The sequence below is a fragment of the Mus pahari genome, chromosome 18, assembly GCF_900095145.1.
Source record: "Mus pahari chromosome 18, PAHARI_EIJ_v1.1, whole genome shotgun sequence".
Classification (NCBI taxonomy): Eukaryota; Metazoa; Chordata; class Mammalia; order Rodentia; family Muridae; genus Mus; species Mus pahari.
The window spans coordinates 25,091,768-25,112,548 of NC_034607.1; the positions used below are offsets into that span (position 1 = coordinate 25,091,768).

The 20,781-nt window shown below is 39.8% G+C and overlaps 1 pseudogene; it reads left to right on the forward strand.

Annotated features, from left to right (window-relative positions):
- Window positions 1–9,370: 9,370 nt before the first annotated feature.
- Window positions 9,371–10,840, forward strand: LOC110335946 (annotated as a pseudogene).
- The last annotated feature ends 9,941 nt before the right edge of the window (window positions 10,841–20,781 follow it).

Sequence of the window (20,781 nt, forward strand, 5' to 3'; positions counted from 1 at the left end):
AGCAACCATTGTATTAGCAGTATGTGTTCAATAACATCATGTTTAAACCTCCAATACTCATAATAAGGTTTGTTTCTTAAATGAAATTATGAGAATCATAATTAACCATAGTGATCTTGTATACAACTGTGTCTGCTGTTGCTCTAGAGTTCAAACACATAGCTGGGTTCCTATATTTTACCTAGAACTCTCATCTGAGGTCCTCAAAATGCCATTCTCTCATACAGTTTGAAAAAGTTGCAGGCCGTGAGGCCACTACCACAGTGCACACACCTGAGTCTCAGGCGTGTCACATTAAACTAAAAGGGGTTTGAGACAATTGACTGAAAGTCAGAAAGTATTTATTATTTCTTTTTCTGTAACAAAAATTATGTACCTCACCATGCACATGGTCTACTCTAAGAACAACGTTTTTCTCATTTTAATCTGCCAGTCAGAAACATTGGGAGTGTAATGATATTTTTATTATCATATGTCATTCAGGAATTTCAAAGCACTTTACAGGTAATTACAGTATGAGTGTGTTTGTAGACCCCCTAAAATAGCTATGGGTTATGTATTATTTATAATCACTTTTCCTAGGGAGAAACTGAGGTAGAGAAAAGATTACAGATTTGATAAGGGTAATTGAATAAACTGCTAGCCACTCTGAGGATAATAAAAACTCAGGTCCGTGGAGCCTGGAATGTTACATGTACAAACCATGTGGGACTGTTCATCAAAGACAAAATTTAGTCCTGCTTTTAGAATAAGAATTACCAGAATGTCAAATAGACGCAATGATTCCTAATTATTTTGGATACATTAATTTATTTAGCACTGTGTACATGAAAGCAGAGATATACATGAAGCATCTTTCTCAATTGCTCTTTAGGGCTTCATTTGAACCCAGAGCTCTTTCATTTGACTTTTCCATCAGTATGGCTTGTCCTTGAGTCCTGAGATTGTGGGTTACCAGGCCATGCATGGTTTTTACATATATTCTATGAAGTCAAATTCCTTCACACTTGCATGGTATGTGACTTTGATCAATGAGCCATCTCCATAGACTCCTGTAAAGTTTCCCTTACCTGCTTCTATTAACCTTCCCACCACACTCAACATGCTAAAATTTCTGAGAGCCAGCATTCATTTAGTCTCATCAGGAGCACACAGAGCTGAGGCCAAGTATGCATCTCCTCAGGTGAGCTGGGTGAATTCATGGGAGGCAAACGAGAGCTGGAAAAATGTAGGTGCTAAAGCACATGTTAATTTAAATGGGAGACTGTCATTTCTCAAAGGGGTATTCATTAATCAGTCCTCCAAAGTCTCCCAGCCATAGAGTCCTTGGCTCAGTCATACAAACATTTACATAAATGTTGACATGCTGTAAGCCTATAAATATTATTGATAAACTACTAGATAAATCTTCTGTCATATTTTGAACGAAAGGTCTAGTATCTAATGTTTATATAATTTATTTTACCTTGACTTAATTTTATATTTAAAATTTTTATTTTATTTATTTACATTAAAGTGGAGAGAGAATGCAAATGTGCTATGGTATGAGTAGAGGTCTGAAGAGTACATATAATCCCTGGTTGTCTCGTTCCAGCATGTAAGTTTCAGGACTCCAACTGAGATGGTCAGGGATCTGGAGGCAGGTGCCTTTAGACACCGCGCTTTCGCCACAGCCCATTTACTCTCATCAGTTCATACTAATATGAGGTTATTGATAGTAAGGTGCAGAAGTCTTGTCTAGCATGGAAATAACATGATTTAATGGGTGGTAGGACTGAAAAAAAAAACGTGAGGAAGCATCACTCAAGAATGCTTCCCATGTTTTTAACTACCCCCTAGACATGGTTCAACTCAAGACCCTGCCTGCAGTAACATGGCTGCTATAGATCTGTGAGTAGGGTCCGGGTAACAGGAACATATTCACATGTGTACCTTCCCACAGCTCACTAAGCAAGTCTTCTCCCCATTTGTGTGTGTGTCTTTCACACAAATGGTATTCAGGGTAGTGCTAACACCCTGGACTGATACCATCATTCTTGCATATTGGCTAGCATGGTAATGACTTTGGACTTGAGAATGATTAATTTGCTTGACCTTGAACACTATCAAAAATGTTTCTGTGTCACGTTCACTTTATATGTAAAAATTAACACAAAGAAACCTAATGTATATGCTGGTTATATGAATTAAATGGCATATTTTAGTATCATTTAGCTTGTGAGTTAAATGATAAGTTGTTCTCCAAAATAATGTTCCACTTTAATAAACTGTTTCAGTAAATTAAAGTTGGAAACTTTGCCTAATATGAGACCATTTTTAAGGCTGTTTTTCAGAAGGGAGTACATGATCAAGTTTTATAGAAATATGTCTCTTAAAGGTCCATGGAAATTAGAATGGTCTCATTCAGAAACTATTTGCCTCTTCTTATAAAGTTATAAAGGAGAGCACTTTGCTTGGTTTAACTGAAAGGTTTTATTCTCTGCAAAATCGCCCAGTCCCTGGAAATGTATTCTTTGGTGATTTAAATGAGAATGACCTCCATAGGCTCATATATATGAGTAGTTGGTCCTCAATTGATAGAACTGTTTGAGAAGGATTATGATGTGTGGTCTTTCCACAGTAGGTCACTGAGGGTGGGCTACATTCTGTGAAAAGACTATCTCAAAAAGTAAGGTATAAAGGAGTTTAGAGAGACATAAGACATCAACTTCTGCCTGCCCCTCCCAGCACAGATACCTCCTTTTAGATACACACACAAACATCAACACACACATAGACACAAATTTTTAGGCGGTACACCATGCTAGCATTCTTAACAAGTTACATAGACACATGCACACACATGTGAGAGAGAGACAGAGACAGAGAGACACAAAGAGATAGAGACAGACAGACAGACAGACACAGACAGACAAGCACATGTACAGATACATAAGCACATGCACAGACACACACAACTCAAAGGAAAGCCTTGAAGTTAAGCAACACTTATTTTGGATAAAAGCTGCTCATCAAATACTCTAATAATTATTCAACATTCAAACCCATGTCTATAATTTCATAGTGCTTTTTCCGGGGTAATTAACTATTTGCCATCTGATAAGCTTTATTTTGTGTGGTGAGTGCACATCAGGGCAGCAGAGGATCTTGGAAAGAATGCCTGACATAAACAACTTTCAAAAATGAAGATTTTATTTGGTTCATAGTTTCAGAGAGTTCAGTTTAGGGTTGCTTTATGTCACTCCATATATTTGGGCAGAATATTGTAGCACTAGAAGGTCTGACACAAGTCTCTATGTGTCTCTGTGTCTCTGTCTCACTATGTGTGTGTGTGTGTGTGTGTGTGTGTGTGTGTTTGTGCATGTGTACTATTGTGAGAATGTACCTATGTATATGGCTCCACGTTGAGGTACCTTCTACTCTTTTGTTTGAAGTAGGGCCTTTACTAACCTGGAGGTTTGCCACTTGCGCCAGGCCTGCTTGCCACCTCACAACACTAAGATGTGGCTAGCTTTCAATCAGCCAAGCACATGCAATCATTACTTTGTGAGGAGAGGGAGGAAAGGGAGGATGGAGAAAGGAAACAGCAAGAGAACATGGGCAGGATGAAACCAAAAATGTGACTTAGGTAAATCGCCTGCTTCAGCTACATGCTTCCTCCTAAAATTTGCAGAGCCTTTCAAGGTAATATCACACACCTCAGACCAAATTCTTTATGCATCTACCTATGTGCTCAATATATACTCAAGTCCTTACAAACTCCAAGGTGATAAAATTAATGCTTTTTGAGTTGATTCCATGAGTTGGCTATGTTTGGTGCTTCCTATATACTCAGGCAATATTTAATTTCTTTTCAGATTTATGACAGTGATGAAGACTAGTTTTAGTCTCATAATCAAACTCAAGTTGTTTAGCATTGAGATAGAGGTTATGGAGTAGAAGACATGTTTTTCAGATGGTGTTACAGGCTAAAACCTAAACATACTGCAGGGTTAAAATCATAACTCTTTAAAGTTAGGAGTGATGGTAGAGTATTAGAATTGACAAATATTATGAACTGGATAATAATTGTCTATCATAGCTTGTGATTTACATGATTGTTATGATTTTGTTTAATTTATGTCTGGGAAAAGAGTTTTCTTTTAGTTGGACTGAAAAGGTGAGATGTAGAGAATGATTCTGATGCTTTTATCAGCAATCTGCTTGTGAACGCTGAAGATCCTGTTCTGCAATTGGTTCTTGATTGATCAATAAAGATGCTAGTGGCTAATGGCTGGGCAGAAAAGGCAGGCAGGACTTCCAGGTTCCCACAGGCAGAGGAGGAGGAGGAGGAAAGTAGATTTGCCATGCTTCAGAGGAAGAGCGAGCCACCAGCCACGTGAGATCTCTAGTGGAGTGGCAATTGGTGACTTCTACAGGGCCTGAGATAGCAGGCAAGAGTAGAAATGCAACTTAACTGAGGGCAGATTTAGGGTGCTAAGCAAGGGGAATGCAACTAAGAATTAAGTTGAGGGTATATTTAGAGGTGTTGAGCTAGGACTAAGGTAACTGAGGAACTAAGTTGAGGGCAGATGTAGAGTGTTGAGCTGGGAATGAAGGTGCAGGCAAGGAGAAGGTAGCTGCGCAACTCAGTTGAGGGCAGAATTAGAAATATTGACCTGGAAGGTAAGGTAAGGGCACATTAGCAGTGGGAGGCTGATAAGTGCCCTGTCATAGAGCAAAAAAGCATATTAAAAATAAGCTAACGTGTGTGTCTTTCATCTGCAGATCCAAGGGAACCAGGGTGGAGGCTGGTAATGTCATCTGCCCAGAGATTAAAGTAGGGTAGTAGAAACTGCATGCAATGGGATATATGAGCTTGATTCTTAGGATCATATAAAAAGTAGGGCATGGGTGAAACACTGGTGCTTGGCATTATGGTTGTCACTCATCTGCAATCATGGTATTCAGGTAAGGATCAGCACACACCTGAAACACTGCTTCTCAGAGTTATGGTTGGCTAACATTTATAGCCCTGGTTCTCATAGTGAGGTTTGGCTCACATTTGTAGCCCTGGAGGAGGCTGACACATATCTGCCACCCTGGTTCTCAGAATGATATTGGCACATGTCTGCATCCCTGGAAGTCCAGAGGAGGGGTGGCCCACAGTTGCAATTGTGGTGCTGCATTGGAGACAAGAGGATACCTAGAATTTTATAGACAACTAGTCTTGCAAGTGAATTTAGTGATTAAACACATCTCAAAAAATTAGGAGGAAAGAGGTTGAGGAATTCACCTGACAACAACCTCTGGCTTCTACATTTACATGCATACAAGTGCATATATTCAAGCACACACTACACATACATCACACAAATTCTTTTAATGAGATATACATAGGAAAGTTTGTATGCTCTACAAGTTGGCATTTTGTGAACTTGACCCAGACTTGCCTTATAATTCATCTTCACCATAAATTAAAGTGAATGAGGGGAAAATTCTATGAGGTGCTTCTGTAAGCCAGCCAATCTTACCTGATTTAAACTATGACCACAGTAAAACCCCCTTTCAGACTCTGAAATATCAGGAATTTAAACTGACATCGACTTCCAGAAAGACCCCTTCTCAGAGGGTGAATAACAAGTCATGATGTATGAAAAAGCTGAGAATGGTAGAGGGACATCTCTTTGCATAACTAAGAAGTATACCTGCCACACCTTGAAAAAAAAATATCAGTCAATCAAAAATTATTTTGATCTTCCACTATTTAGTTGTCAGGGATATCCACTAAGTATGCAGTTAAGTCAAAAATTTCTCCCAAACTGCCTCTCTTTTCCCAACACCACTGTGACAGAAACTCTATGCGTTGCATTTATTTAAGACCAGCTTATGGTGGGTGTCAGTCCTCTTAGGTTTCTATTACTATGTGGTAGCTATGCAGTAATCCACATGTCTTCTTTCTGTCAGCCACTCTGTTGATTCAACCAATAGTAAGAACTCCTTTAAACCCCCAGAGGTTTTTGCTTGCCATTGCCTTTACAGAAATATATTTCTAAGATTCAGTAAAGGATGCACCTGATTATCATTCTTTTGATAATCTAAGGATTCCTTGAAGGCTGGGGTATAGTTCAAATGGCAGGGTAACTCACCCAGCAGGCACAGAATTCTTGGTTTCTCTTGGGTTGGAAAACACATAAACCAGATCAGTGGTTTGCACTGATAATTCCAGGACTTGGGAATGAGACACAGTTGAGGGATGGGTCCATCCACCCATCTCAAAAATATTAACCCAGAATTGCTCCTGTCTAAAGGAAATACAGTGACAAAGAGTGGAGCAGAGATTGAAGGAAAGACCATCCAGAGACTGCCCCACCTAGGGATCCATCCCACATGCAGACACCAAACCAAGACACTATTGCTGATGCCAAGGAATGTTTACTGACAGGAGCCTGACATAGTTGTCTCCTGAGCAACTCTGCCAGAGCCTGGCCAATACAGATGCAGATGCTTGCAGCCAACCATCTGACTGAGCTCAGGGACTCCAATGGAGGAGATAGGGGAAGGGCTGAAGGAGCTGAAGGGATTTGCAACCTCATAGGAAGAACAATAATAGCAACCATCCAGACCCTTCAGAGCTCCCAAGGACTAAACTACCAACCAAAGAGTTCACATAGAGGGACCCATGACTCCAGCTACAAAGGATGACCTTATCTAGCATCAATGGGAGGGGAGGCCCTTGGTTCTGTAAAGGGTAGATGTCCCAGTGTTGGGGAATGCTAGCGTGGTGATGCAGGAGTGGGTGATTGGGCAGGGGTGTATCCTCATAAAAGCAGGGGGAAGGTGCAGGGAGTTTGCAGAGGGAAAACCAGGAAGAGGGATACTATTTGACATGTAAATAAATAAAATAACCAATAAAAAAGAAATTGAATAAGCAGTAAGATTATGCTATTTAAAAAAAACAGAAATTCTAGATTATCTTATGTTCAGTGAGTTTAGGCCTAGCCTGGACCTTGTATAACAAAGATAAAAACAAAATTCATTTTAGCTCTTTGCTCCTCCCTGTTCGAGAGACAGCCACATCTTCTTGTACAGTGCCAGATTTGTCCCATAGACAAAATGGTGAAGGTCTGTATGAAAATATTTGGTTGTATTGGGTGTCTGGCTATCAGGGCTACCATCTGCTCTCCACTTGGCAAAATGGAGATTGTTGCCATCAATGACTCCTTCACTGACTTCAACTACATGGTCTACATGTTCCAGTGTAACTCCACCCATGGCAAAGTCAATGGCACAGTAGCATATGTCAATAAGAGTCACTACTATAATTGGCTGGGATCCTATTAAAATACAAAATATCAGTTAAGTACCCAGTGCTTGGTATGGGCACATATACACGTGTACACAAAGCCAGGTTTACTTTTACTTATATCAGATAAAAATGTATTTATAAATCCTAACTCTGGCAAAATACAGAAGAGTTGGATTCACTAAAGGTCACCAGTATCAGTCACATGGACTGATGTGTCTGGTTTTTCCTTGGTTTTTATTCTTCCCCTATCAAAAATATGTCCATTTGCAATCATTACTGAAGTAATTCATTTATCCACTGGACCCGTGGTATGAGAAATGCACTGCTAGTTCTTTCCATTCTGTGACTTTTAAAGTGTGATGAAACAATGACAACTATAGTGTTAGTATAGGACAACAATCACAATGCCTCAGGGTTATGAATTTCACCCATGGTTGGCTGAAATGGCATTATGGGTCATTTTACTGTGTTTCTTAATCTCACAACTTGTAAATATAGACTGCATTTTATTGAAATGTTTTTCACTTCAGGTGATTGGAGATATAGTTTGTGCACAAAGATCATTAAATATAAAATAAACTAATAGCTGAATATGATCGGAGACTGAATTAAAAACAAGAGAATGAACAAGGGATGATATTGAAAAAACAGCACAGAGAATGCAAGAATATTCTTTTATCTGTGAGGAATTTGAAAATATTCCTCTGTGTGTGTGTGTGTGTGTGTGTGTGTGTGTGTGTGTGCATGTGTTCAAGGATAAGCAAGAAATCAATTTCCAGTGTCTTTGTCAATCACTCACTACCTTATTTTGGGGAGAGAAGGGTCTCTCACAATCCCCGGAGCTCCCTCAAGTGTCTAGACTTCACATCTCATCCTCTAAGGATGCTCCTGAATCGACTTCCTCTAAGCTGGGATTACTGGTACAAGGTCAGCATGCCTGGGCTTTTAGGTAGATTCTGAGGCTCACACTCTGATCCTTACACTTGCACACCAAGTACTTTAACAACTGAGCCACCTCCCCAGTGTCATGGTACCAATTTAAATTACTAATTTAGTAATTCACTAAAATATATGTAAGTTCCATTCCTATACCAGGTGGATTCTAAAATCAGAGGAAAAAAATGAAGATCCTGAGAAGAATGTATCTTTGGGGAAAATAAAACAATTTCATCTGTTAAATAATGACATTTAAAATTAATTCTTACAAAGAAAAATGGCCTGACTAGAAAAAATATTATGTTCAATTGATAGACGAAAACACAAAAGCCTCTGTAATGTATGCAATAAATCGTCTATATGGAAGGAGACTAAACTGTTACTCAAAACTGAGCCAATCCTATATGTGGTTCACTGTTTCTGCACTGTTTTGATGGACTGTTGCACCAGGAACCAAGATGTACAGAAGATATAGAGGATTCTGAACCATTCTATGGAGAGCATCATGCCTCTCACAGAATAAAATGCACAGGAGCAAATGTAATTTGATATCAGATGTGAGACCAAATTAGGGACTATGGTAACTAAAAATGTAGACATTGTCCCTTGTTCTAGCTCTAGGAACTTACCATATTGCCTTGCCTCACCTGCAATTAGTTCTCCATATGTGAAGTAAATTGTCTACCTGCTCTTCTGAGAACACAGGAGAGCAGAATTGAGAATCACCTGGGCAGAATTCCTAAAGAGATAGGATGCAGGGATTGATGAGAGTGAAGAGAGGGTCTTTGGCAATATCATCCACAGCTCATTTGCCATTAATAACAAGTCAGTCTATGTTCTGGGCTGTTAATAGATGCTCTCTGGGGGCCAGCTTTCTTTCCCTTCACAGGCAGAGTGGAGCTATGGCAGAGCAACTATGGGCCTAAAGTTTTGTTTCCAACAATCATAGCTCTGCAGACTTCTAATCTCAGAAGACTCCTCTGTTTAAATGGAAGCATGCCACTTTCAAGGCACCCAGCAAATGAGAAAATGTAAAGTTATCATACTTGCTATTCATCTGAACATTCTCCTTGTTAGAAGATCAAACCATTGCTTTAATTAAAAGGTTACCAGCGAGACTGATGGGAGATCTGGGTGGTGAGCAAGATGGCATAGACTCAGGGCACCAAGAAGAAAATAATCTGTTACTACTACGACAGGGATGTTGGAAACTGTGATTATGGACAAGGGCGCCCAATGAAGTCTCACTGAATCTATATGACTCACAACTTGCTGCTCAACTATGGTTCCTACCAAAAAATGGAAATCTACCATCTTCACAAAGCCAAAGCTGAGGAGACGGCCAAGTACCACAATGATGCATACATTAAATTCTTGCGTTCTATTCGCCCAGATAATATGTCTGAATCCAGCAAGCAGATGCAGAGATTCAACGTTGGTGAGGACTGTCTGGTATGTGATGACTTTTTTTTGCGTTCTGTCAGTTTTCCACAGGTGGCTCTGTTGCAAGTGCTGGGAAACTCCATAAACAGCAGACAGACATCGCTGTGAACTGGGCTGGGGGCCTGCACCATGCAAAGAAGTCCAAAGCATCTGGCTTCTGTTACATCAGTGAAATCGACTTGGCCAGCCCAGAACTGCTGAAGTATCACAAGAGGGTGCTGTATATTGACACTGATATCCACCATGGTGATGGCATCCTGGAAGAGGCCAGGTCATGACTACGTCCTTTCATAAATACAGAGAGTACATCCCAGGAACTGGAGACCTACAGGTTATTGGGGTTGGCAAAGGCAAGGACTACACCATTAACTACCCACTTTGAAACGGCATTGATGATGAGTCAGTCCTATGAAGCCATCTTCAAGTCAGTCATGTCCAAAGTAATGGAGATATTTCAGCCTAATTCAGTGGTCTTACAGTGTGGCTCAGAGTCCCTGTCTGGGGATCAGTTAGGTTGCTTCAATCTGACCATTGAAGGGCATACAAAGTGTGTGGAGTTCGTGAAGAGTTTCAATGTGCCTATGCTGCTGTTGGAAAGAGGTGGCTACACCATCTGTAATGTCATTCAGTGCTGGACTTACGAAACAGCTGTGGCTCTGGACCAGATCCCTAATGAGCTGTCACACAATGACTACTTTGAGTACTTTGGACCAGATTTCAAGTTTCACATCAGCCCTTCCAATATGACTAACCAGAACACTAATGAATACCTGGAAAAGTTCAAGCAGCGGCTCTTTGAGGACTTGAGAATGCTGCCCCATGCCCCTGGGGGTCCAGATGTAGGCCATACCTGAGGATGCCATTCCAGAAGAGAGTGGTGATGAGGATGAGGACGACCCTGACATCTCCACCTACTCTTCTGATAAACACATTGCCTGTGAGGAAGAATTCTCAGATTCAGATGAGGGAGAAGGTGGTTGCAAGAATTTTTTCTAACTTCAAAAAAGCCATAAGAGCCAAAACAGAGGATGAGAAAGATAGAGATCCTGAAGAGAAAAACGAAGTCGCAGAAGAGGAGAAAACCAAGGCAGAGAAGTCAGACGCCAAAGGGGTCAAAGAAGAGGTCAAGTTGGCCTGAGCAAGGTCTGCAGCTCCATCTTCTCCCGAAGTTCCTCACTTTCCCTCAATTCCTTAGATTTTATATTCTCTATTCCTCTGTGTATTTATATAAAGTATATTAAATATAACATCCCCAGGACTAGATAGGAACCAGGGATCAGAGCACAGGGCAGTGGTGCTGGGAGGACTCTTCCCAGAGCGACCTTGTCCATCCTGACCCCTCCTCTACCCTGGGTCTGTGTGGAAAGAAAACAACCAGAAGACAAAATCCTGAGCTGCCAAATGCCTGCTTAGGAGCTCTGTTAAGATGCCCCTATTTCACTTTTTAGAAGGAGTGACTGGGTCTTTTAGGACCCCCTTTCAGGCTTGGGTAATGTCAGCCATTTTTAGATTGGCTCTGTTTATACCTTTTCCCACCCAACTTGGGCAAACAAACAAACAAAAAAACTTACATTGCCCTGTCTTCCCCCAATTCTGTAGGTGGAGGTTGTTAGCCTAGCTTCCCTTTTGAGATATTTTCATTTTGTGAGAATCTTTGTAATAAAACAGCATATTTCTATAAATATTAAAAAGGTTACCAGCAGTACAATTTGATCTTCACTCCTCATCCTTCTCATGTGATTTATCCAGGGATGTAGCTTAAGTTAGCAATCACAGAACAGGAAAGAGAGAAAATGCATGGACCAATTTTATAGCCAGGTGAATCAAAGCACAGCAGGGAAGGCTGAGTTTAGTGAATGGAACATAGATGGAGAGTTGAAGCTGCCGGATTTCAAACTCAGCAAGAATATCATCACTTTGTTATTTTGGGAAAGTCCCTTCCACTCAGCAGGCTCTTTTATGATTTGTTGAATGACCAGGTTCTAGAAACTTGACTATTTATGAGAATGATGAAAGGTGTTAAAAAGGAAAAAAGAAAGAAAAAAACCAGAACTCCATGACTCAGTTAAAATAGATGGTCAAAATTCCAAAGACCTTGGAAAGCCCCTAGGTTTGCTATGTGCTGGTGAAGTCCCACAATCTCTGGATCCAAGGATTCTGACTGCATCCACTGACTATGCTGAGGTACAAACATGTCTGGATATGGGTAGAAACAGGCAGTCCTTCAGGCCTTTCCCACAGTCCCTTGAACATCCAATAGTGTCGCTGGATGCTGAAGCAGGATATGCTCAGTACTAGGAAGCTGAAAACCAGAAGAGCCCATTTTATGTATTATTCTTTGTGTGTGCTGTTCTGTTGGGTTTTCTACTCCATTCCCCATTCTACACACATTGCTCCAGTGTGGCCTTTCCATTACCTAAACTGTCCACCATGCATACTTAGTTTTGTATCTGTTCATCTCTCCTCTTAAAACCATCCACAAACATGACGATGGTTCTGTTGTAAAGGACTTGGTGTTCGATCATGAAGACCTAAATTTGGTTCATTGGGGGCCAACACAAAATTAACACAAAGCTGAATGTGGTAACACATTTGTTTAAACCTAAGGCCAAGAAGATAGAGACCCAGGGATCCCCAAGGCTTAGTAGTCAGCTGGCCCAGCAGCATTGATCCAGGAAGAGAGCCTTTCTCCAATCTCAAAGTGGAGAGTGACTAAGAGGTTGACTTTTGGCTGCTACCTACATATATATAGTTGCACCCATATGCATGCACCTGTATGTATGAATGAACACACACACACACACACACACACACACACACACACACACACACACACAGAGATTTGACTCTTGCATGGCTGGACAGTATCTGCCACATATATGAACCAAAGTATTAATGACTTATGACTTATTTGGGCATTTAACTTATCTTCAAAGGGATTTTAATTGGGAACATTCTCTAAAATCAAAAGAACAACTCTCTTCAATTCCCAGAACTGCAGTCTTGAACAGCATGTACGAGAGATATTTTGCCCAGTGTCTTCCTTCTGACACCTTGAGTCATATCCTGACACTATGGAATAAAGTACACTAACAGCATTTTACTTTTTAACATTTTGAGGCAAGGAGGAAATTTACCTCCCAAGCTAAAAATCCCTCAGCTATATCTGCACAAACAAGCACTTGGAAAATTTAATCAAAAAAATCCATTTAGCCCTTTCTGATGTTTCCTGTGAAGTTACTCTTATCACCCAGTCAGGAGCATTCCTGCAACGTAGCTTTCACTGACAATGAGGCTGATACCTTTCAAAGCAAATCTAACAATAAATTATAACTTTATGAAACGTGTATCTTGAAAGGGTTTAGAGAGGAAATAAGATTGTGTTGAAACCATGGGTAATCACAGTTTACAATAATGCAACACAGTTGTTTTTTATAAAGATGAATGGACACTCTTGATCTTTTAAAATAATGTTTGCAACATTAAATGCTGATCTGAGTATTCTAAACTTCTGGGCTAATATCCAATTATCAGTGAGTGAATACCATATGTGTTGTTTTGTGATTGGGTTAACTCACTCAGGATGATATTTTCAAGTTCCATCTATTTGCCTTAGAATTTCATGAATTCATTGTTTTTAAAACTGAGTAGTACTCCATTGTGTAAATGTACCACATTTTCTGTATCCATTCCTCTGTTGAGGGACATCTGGCTTCTTTCCAGCTTCTGGCTATTACAAATAAGGCTTCTATGAACATAGTGGAGCACGTGTCCTTATTACATGTTGGAGCATCTTCTGGGTATATGCCCAGAAGTGGTATTAGTGGGTGCTTAGGTAGTACTATGTCCAGTTTTCTGAGGAACCGCCAAACTGATTTCTAGAGTGATTGTACCAGCTTGCAATGGAGGAGTGTTTTTCTTTTCTCTACATCCTCTACAGCATCTGTTGTCCCCTGAGTTTTTGATCTTAGCCGTTCTGACTGGTGTGAGGTGGAATTTCAGGGTTTTTTGATTTGTATTTCCCTGATGACTAAGGATGTTGTTTGGGCTTGATGCCCCAGTGTAGGGGAATGCCAGCACAGGGAAGTGGGAGTGGGTAGGTTAGTGAGCAGGGGGAGGGGGATGGAAAAGGGGACTTTCAGAGGGGAAATTAGTTTTTTTTTTTTTTTAAAAGCTGATTCTGGGAATGCTCCTGTTATGGACAATAAGAAAAACTGAGGAATGGTGCTATTTGAAGGCCAATAGAAAGAGAAACATTTATGTGAGGTTTCATCCTACTAAGTTCCAAGGAATCTGAGTGGATAGTCCAAGCATAGCCTTTGTTCCTTCTAAGCAATGATACTGTGATTTGGAACCTGGATGTGCACGTAGACACTCTGGATGCAATGGAGTGCTTGCTATACATTAATTGCAGGTTTCTAAGACAACTCACACAATTCTCTATGTATTTATAGAAAAAGAATATTAAGAGATGGAAAGAGGGTCCAAAGTTAAGAAGAGTGCTTTTTGATCTTGCTAAAGAAAGTTCCCAGAAGCCAAGTGGACAGCTTAGAACTTCTGGAGATTTGACAACCTTTTATGGCCTCCACAGTCACCATGTCACCGTCACACACACATACACACACACAAACACACACACACACACACACACGCTCACACATTCACACACACTCTCACACACACTCACACACACACTCTCTCTCTCTCTCTCTCTCTCTCTCTCTCTCTCTCTCACACACACACACACACACACACACCATACCACAGCATATCTCACATACAGCACACACACACATACACACACTCATAATCCATATACACATACAAATTCAAATGAAATAAAACTTTAAAAAATCTAAACCATAATATTTCTTTGAACACTAAATGGCATCTTACATGTTTTAGCCTAGAATATTACCCTGACACTGACCTAGTAATGTCTTACATGTAATAGCCCAGAATGGTATCCTAATATTTACCTAATTATGATGTCATTAATGAAAGTTATTTAAGGTATTTTCATGATATGTCAATATGCTTCTTTCCCAAAGGGATTGTTAATTAGTCCATTTTATGTACCTGCTCCATTCCTATTTGTCAGGATTAGGATAAGGGTCATTAGAATATGCTAGATCCCAAAATGGCCCTGGGGTCAATGATCTGACTTAGTAGGTAAAACTTCCCACATAATGCTAGAAATCTATTTTAATTTCTAGATATCATGTAAGAAAATTATATGGCATGGTTCAAATCTGTAATATGAGCTTAGCAGTTCTAAGGTGAGAAAAGAGAATGTGCTTCAAGCACTTGCATGTACAGAGGCATAGGCAATAAATAATACAAAGCTTCAGAACAATATGAAATGAGAGAACTGAATATAACAAAAATTCCATTGACCTCCATACGTGTGCTGTGGTACACGACTGTATACACATGAGTGCACACATGAGTTCAACCACACATATACACATACACACATGTGAATACATACCATATACTGGGTTGGAGATGGAGTCGTTGAGGAGCACATCTTTGTTTTTTTTTTTTTTTTTTTTTTTTAGATATTTTCTTTATTACATTTCAAATGCTATCCCGACAGTTCCCTATACCCCCCCCCCTCCGCCCCTGCTCCCCTACCAACCCAATGTTACTTCTTGGCCCTGGCATTCCCCTGTGATGGGTTATATAAAGTTTGCAAGACCAAGGGGCCTCTCTTCCCAATGATGGCTGATTAGGCCATCTTCTGCTACATATGCAGCTACAGACATGAGCTCAGGGGCTACTGGTTTGTTCATGTTGTTGTTCCACCTATAGGGTTGCAGCCCCCTTCAGCTCCTTGGGTACTTTCTCTAGCTCCTCCATTGGGGGCCCTGTGTTCCATCCAGTAGCTGACTTTGAGCATCCACTTCTGTGTTTGCCAGGCACTGGCATAGCCTCACAAGAGGCCACTATATCAGGGTCCCTTCAGTAGAATCTTGCTGGCATGTGCAGTAGTATCTGGGTTTGGTGGCTGATGATGGGATGGATCCCCAGGTGGGGTAGTCTCTGAATAGTTCATCCTTTCATCTTAGCTCTAAATTCTGTGCATCTATATCCTTTAATGGGTATTTTGTTCCCTATTCTAAGGAGGAATGAAGTATCCACACGATGGACTCCCTTCTTGGTTTTCTTGTGTTTTGCAGAATGTATCTTGGGTATTCTAAGTTTCTGGGCTAATATCTGCTTATCAGTGAGTGCATATCTAGTGACTTCTTTTGTGATTGGGTTATCTCACTAAGGATGATATCCTCTAGATACATCCATTTTTTGCATCAATATTCATAAGGGAAATTGGTCTGAAGTTCTCTTTATTTGTTGGATCTTTGTGTTTTAGGTATCAGAGTAATTGTGGTTTCATAGAATGAATTGGGTAGAGTACCTTCTCTTTCTATTTTGTGGAATACTTTGAGGAGAGTTGGAATTAGGTCTTCTTTGAAAGTCTGATAGAACTCTGCACTAAACCCATCTGGTCCTGGGCTTTTTTTGGTTGGGAGACTATTGATGACTGCTTCTATTTCTTTAGAGGAAATGGGACTGTTTAGATTGTTAATCTGATCCTCATTTAACTTTGGTACCTGGTATCTGTCTAGGAAGTTGTCCATTTCATCCAGGTTTTCCAGTTTTGTTGAGTATAGCCTTTTGTAGTAGGATCTGATGATTTTTGGATTTCCTCAGGATCTGTTGTTATGTCTCCCTTTTCATTTCTCATTTTGTTAATTAGGATGTTGTCTGTGTGCCCTCCAGTGAGTCTGGCTAAGGGTTTATCTATCTTGTTGATTTTCTCAAAGCACCAGCTCCTGGTTTGGTTGATTCTTTGAATAGTTCTCTTTGTTTCCACTTGGTTGATTTCAGCCCTAAGTTTGATTATTTCCTGCCTTCTACTCCTCTTCGATGAATTTGCTTCCTTTAGTTCTAGGGCTTCTAGGTGTTCTGTCAGGTGATGAGCACATCTTTTGCACAAGAATGAGACATTAGTTTGGAGATACATGTCTTATAATTACTTTCTACAGAGTAGGAAAAAAAATCACTGCTTTGTTTATTTTAAGAATGTTTGCACAAGTTCAAGGAGTCCCTGCTCATGAATGGTGCTGCCCACAATTGTTATTTTTCTTTCTGAATCAATTAACCTAATTAAAAAAACCTTATCATCTCCTAGGTGATTCTACAATTTTTCAGGTAAACACTCAACACCAACTGTCACAACTGTCTGAAACTATATAACTATGAAGAGGGACCTCTTCCTATTCCCAGGTTTCCTCGGAGTCTCATACAATATGACCCTGCTAACAGTAGGTATAACCTTCTATCCTGTCTCCCCATGGTCTAGAGTTTCTCCTTGTCAATCACAATCTTGCCAGATGCTCCTCAGGAAAAGCCCTGTGATCTCACTTAGATTCCTTAGTAACTTGCTAAGTATAGTAACTTCAAAATCCACTTGTTTACAGGTCAATTTTAAGCACAGTGAACGTGACTCTTCTTAGAGAAGCACATACCATGCTGTGTCTTTTTTCCCCCACCTCTTTAGGAGGAATTAGGGATGGCAAACTCTACTTAAACACTGGAGGGGGGGGGGAGGAGAGCTTGCAGCCGCAAAGGCATCTCCTGCAGGAGGACCTATTTGAAGACTGCCTGAGAGACCAAGGATTGCTGATGCAGACATTGCCAGTGAATTGGGAACTGCTGTTTAGAAGAGATGCTTTCTTGAAACCAATGGGGCACAGGTGGAGGATATTAAAGGGAGATTGCAGAGTATTTAGATGCGCTTGCTGTGTCCTTCCACACCTGCTCCAGGAATCTGTGTTGTTGATTCCCTGCCACCTCACCTCCAACCCTCAAGGACAGGTAGGGTAGGGCGAGTAGTCCAGGGCACAGGCAGCACACCTCTTTGTCCTAATCCTTGTACTTAAATTTATATGAAACATCCTTATTAAATCCCAATTCAGATTCACACTTGTTAGTCTTGAGATTCCTTATTATTTTGAAGAACAAGTACTGCTTTATCCTGGGTCAAAAACCCCTAAAAGCTTGAGGAACATTTTGGCAGGTTGCATATCCAATCTGATTTGCCCCTCAAACCAACAGGAAGAACTGTTAAGTGTACACTTGTTCTCTCCTTTTTCTACTTGGTACAAGCTTCTCCTCCAGGTCAACAGGAGGATTGGTCACACACTGAGTATAGCAGGATGGGAAAACTTCTGTCAGCCCTTCTTTTTTTTTTTTCAACAGAATAAGTTTTTTTTCCGAAGTGGCAGCTTCGTAGCCCATGAGGTTTATCCAAGGAGTGATTCTTGCCAATTAAAAACCTTTTCAACAGAATAGCTCATTTTCTTGTGAAGATTCTAGGATCTAAAGTAAATCTAAGATATTTCTACATTATCCACATATCATGTATGTTTGGGATTATCTGAAGTGGGTTTAGAGTTGAATATTTCTGTGGAAATTATACTACTCAGTATAATATTTTTGGCCAATTTGGATTTTGTAGGCCTGTTAATGAGTGTGGGCTTTAGAAACAGTGGATGATTGGTATTCGTGTCAAAGAACCTATTTATCAGAATAAAAAATTGTTTTGTATAAACATGTCAACAAAAGATCTACAAGTTCTAAAATTTAATATAACTTTTACAAAGCCTTTACTGTTTACAAACATCATTCAAATATAACCAGTATCTCTGTTTGTGTTGCCTTGAGAATTTAGTTTCGGGAAATATTGGATGAAGGGATACTTAGTGAAAAAAGCACTTGACATACAAGCATGAAGAACTGAGAGAGAATTCACAGGACTCCTGTAAAAGGCACAGAAGATAGATAGACAACTAAAGTGATCTTAGTGCGGGATAGGAGGCAAAAAGTGGTGAATCCCTGGAAGACGGTGTCCAGGTAGCCTGATGTATGCAACAGCAAACATGACAGCGATCTGCTTCAACCATGGTGGTAGTGAGTCTCAACACCAGAGAGTATCCTCTGACCTTCACGCATGTGTCATGGCATATATTCATGCACACTCACACAGACACTTAGACATGCAGACACAGACACACACAGAGTTTGGAACTGTTTGCTCCTCTAAGCTAATCTTTAAGCATAATCAGGTAGGAGACTTCTCTCATCTACACTGAAAGTATGTGTGGAAAGCTGAATAGAAGGAAACAAAATGTTACAACAAATATTCAAATTTGGATATATAAAGCTACCTACAATCTTATCCCTGTATTTTTATTGCTAACATCTACAAAATCATCTAAATCTAAATATGAGTATTATCCTACATCAGATCAATATTGACTTTTATCAAGGCTTCTTTTTTTGTCAAGCCTAAAATACAGACAACATAGGCACACCTACTAAAAATTCTCATCATCTCTCTATGAATTTTCCACCTGGCTTCAGGAAATCTCTTTCAGAATGGTGAACAGAGGCTCTGGAATCTGAGCTTTTAGATTGCTGTGGAAGTCTGCTCTTCCATGCAGAAACACCTCTCAGGTCTACACTCTCCAAGTTCCATTATTAATGAGTTTTGAACTAGCAGAGACCATTTCTAGTTCACTAATTTCCTTAGTTGTTCCCACTTTTAGTAACTGAGATGTTTGAATACCTAAAATTATCCACATACAGGGGCATCTTTAGCTAAACCATAGTTATTACCAACTCAATTTGACCATTTGAAGTTCAAGTTGTGAAAGTCTTCTCATCTACACATTAAACATCATCTCCAATGATGTATATCTGTATCAATAATAGCAGACTCAGGCTTCTAAAAAGCTTGTATCAGTGGATACTGCCAAAAGAAATAAAAGTTCAATAGAATGCTTTAATTAATCTGTCCCTGAATTACTTCTATGCAAAAGACACAAAGGAAGAAAAGTAAGCGACCAGTGCTCTGCTGCCAGGTGTTCATAATGATAGTCAACAACTTCCTCTTCCTAAATCAGTTATAGTAAAGAAGCTGAACCTTACAGATAAGGCCAGGTAAACGTGTCTGTACCATGTTCTCTGTTACAACACACTCTGCTGCTGTAGTTTCTTTGTTTTTTTCTCTAATCTATCTGTTCTTGTACAGAAAGTCTCCTTAAGACCTGGTTGAATCCATGCTTCTCTCATGCACAGCATCTCCCCCCAAATCATCCAATCCTATGAATCTAAAAGTACACTTTGGGTTTTGCTAAGTGAAAACCTATTATAAAATAAACAATCAAATCAATGAAATTTAAAATCTATTGATAAAATTTTCTGATGAAAATGGGAATGTTACTTTTTGGAATTCCAAATATGTATACGAATCAAATATTCCCTTTACTCATGGTTGGGGTATGTCACTGTTTCCCAGCTACTGGAAGTAAAATTACAAATTATATGAGACAAAGAAAAGGAGGTGGATAGACTCAGCACATAAAAGAGAAGGATTTTACTCTGAAAATGTTTGTCTCAAAAATTTAGTAGTAACTTTTGAAGTTTATCATCTGATCATCCCCATCCCAGTCTCTAATCATGCTGATGTGACTAGAGGTCACCTGTGCCTGGTTTGTTCTATTTTTTTTCTTTTATTGGTTCATGGGACAAGGACTTCGTTTCAATATGAAAGTAAATAGCAAGTTCATAACAAAAAAGAAATCCGAAGTGTAGTATAAGGCTAAACTAAGGGTAATGGGGAAACAGCAAAAGCAAAAAATACGTCCTCTTTTATCTGGAAAGTAATCCGTACATTTGGTAGCAACAAACATTACCAGGTGGTTGCAAAGAGGAAAAAGTTAAATTCAGAAGTTTCTGGAAATCTCTAGATGAATGCTCTGTTTGTGGTATTCCCCAGTTCTCAGGAAAGGAAGAACAATGGGGAAGGGATTTCCAAAGACACATGAGGCTCAGGGTAGCTGGAAGGCTATAAAAGGAGATGACACTAATTTCTTGCCTGAGACTGAGAGATGAACAAGGAAAGAATTCAAAACTGTTAGTTGAAAGAGGCCATGGTCAGAGGTTGTAGTTAGCTCCCTGTCCAAATGCCTCGTCCAGAAAAATCTCAAAATGAAACAAACAAACGAACAAACAAACAATCAAGCAAACAAGATAAAACAGGACAG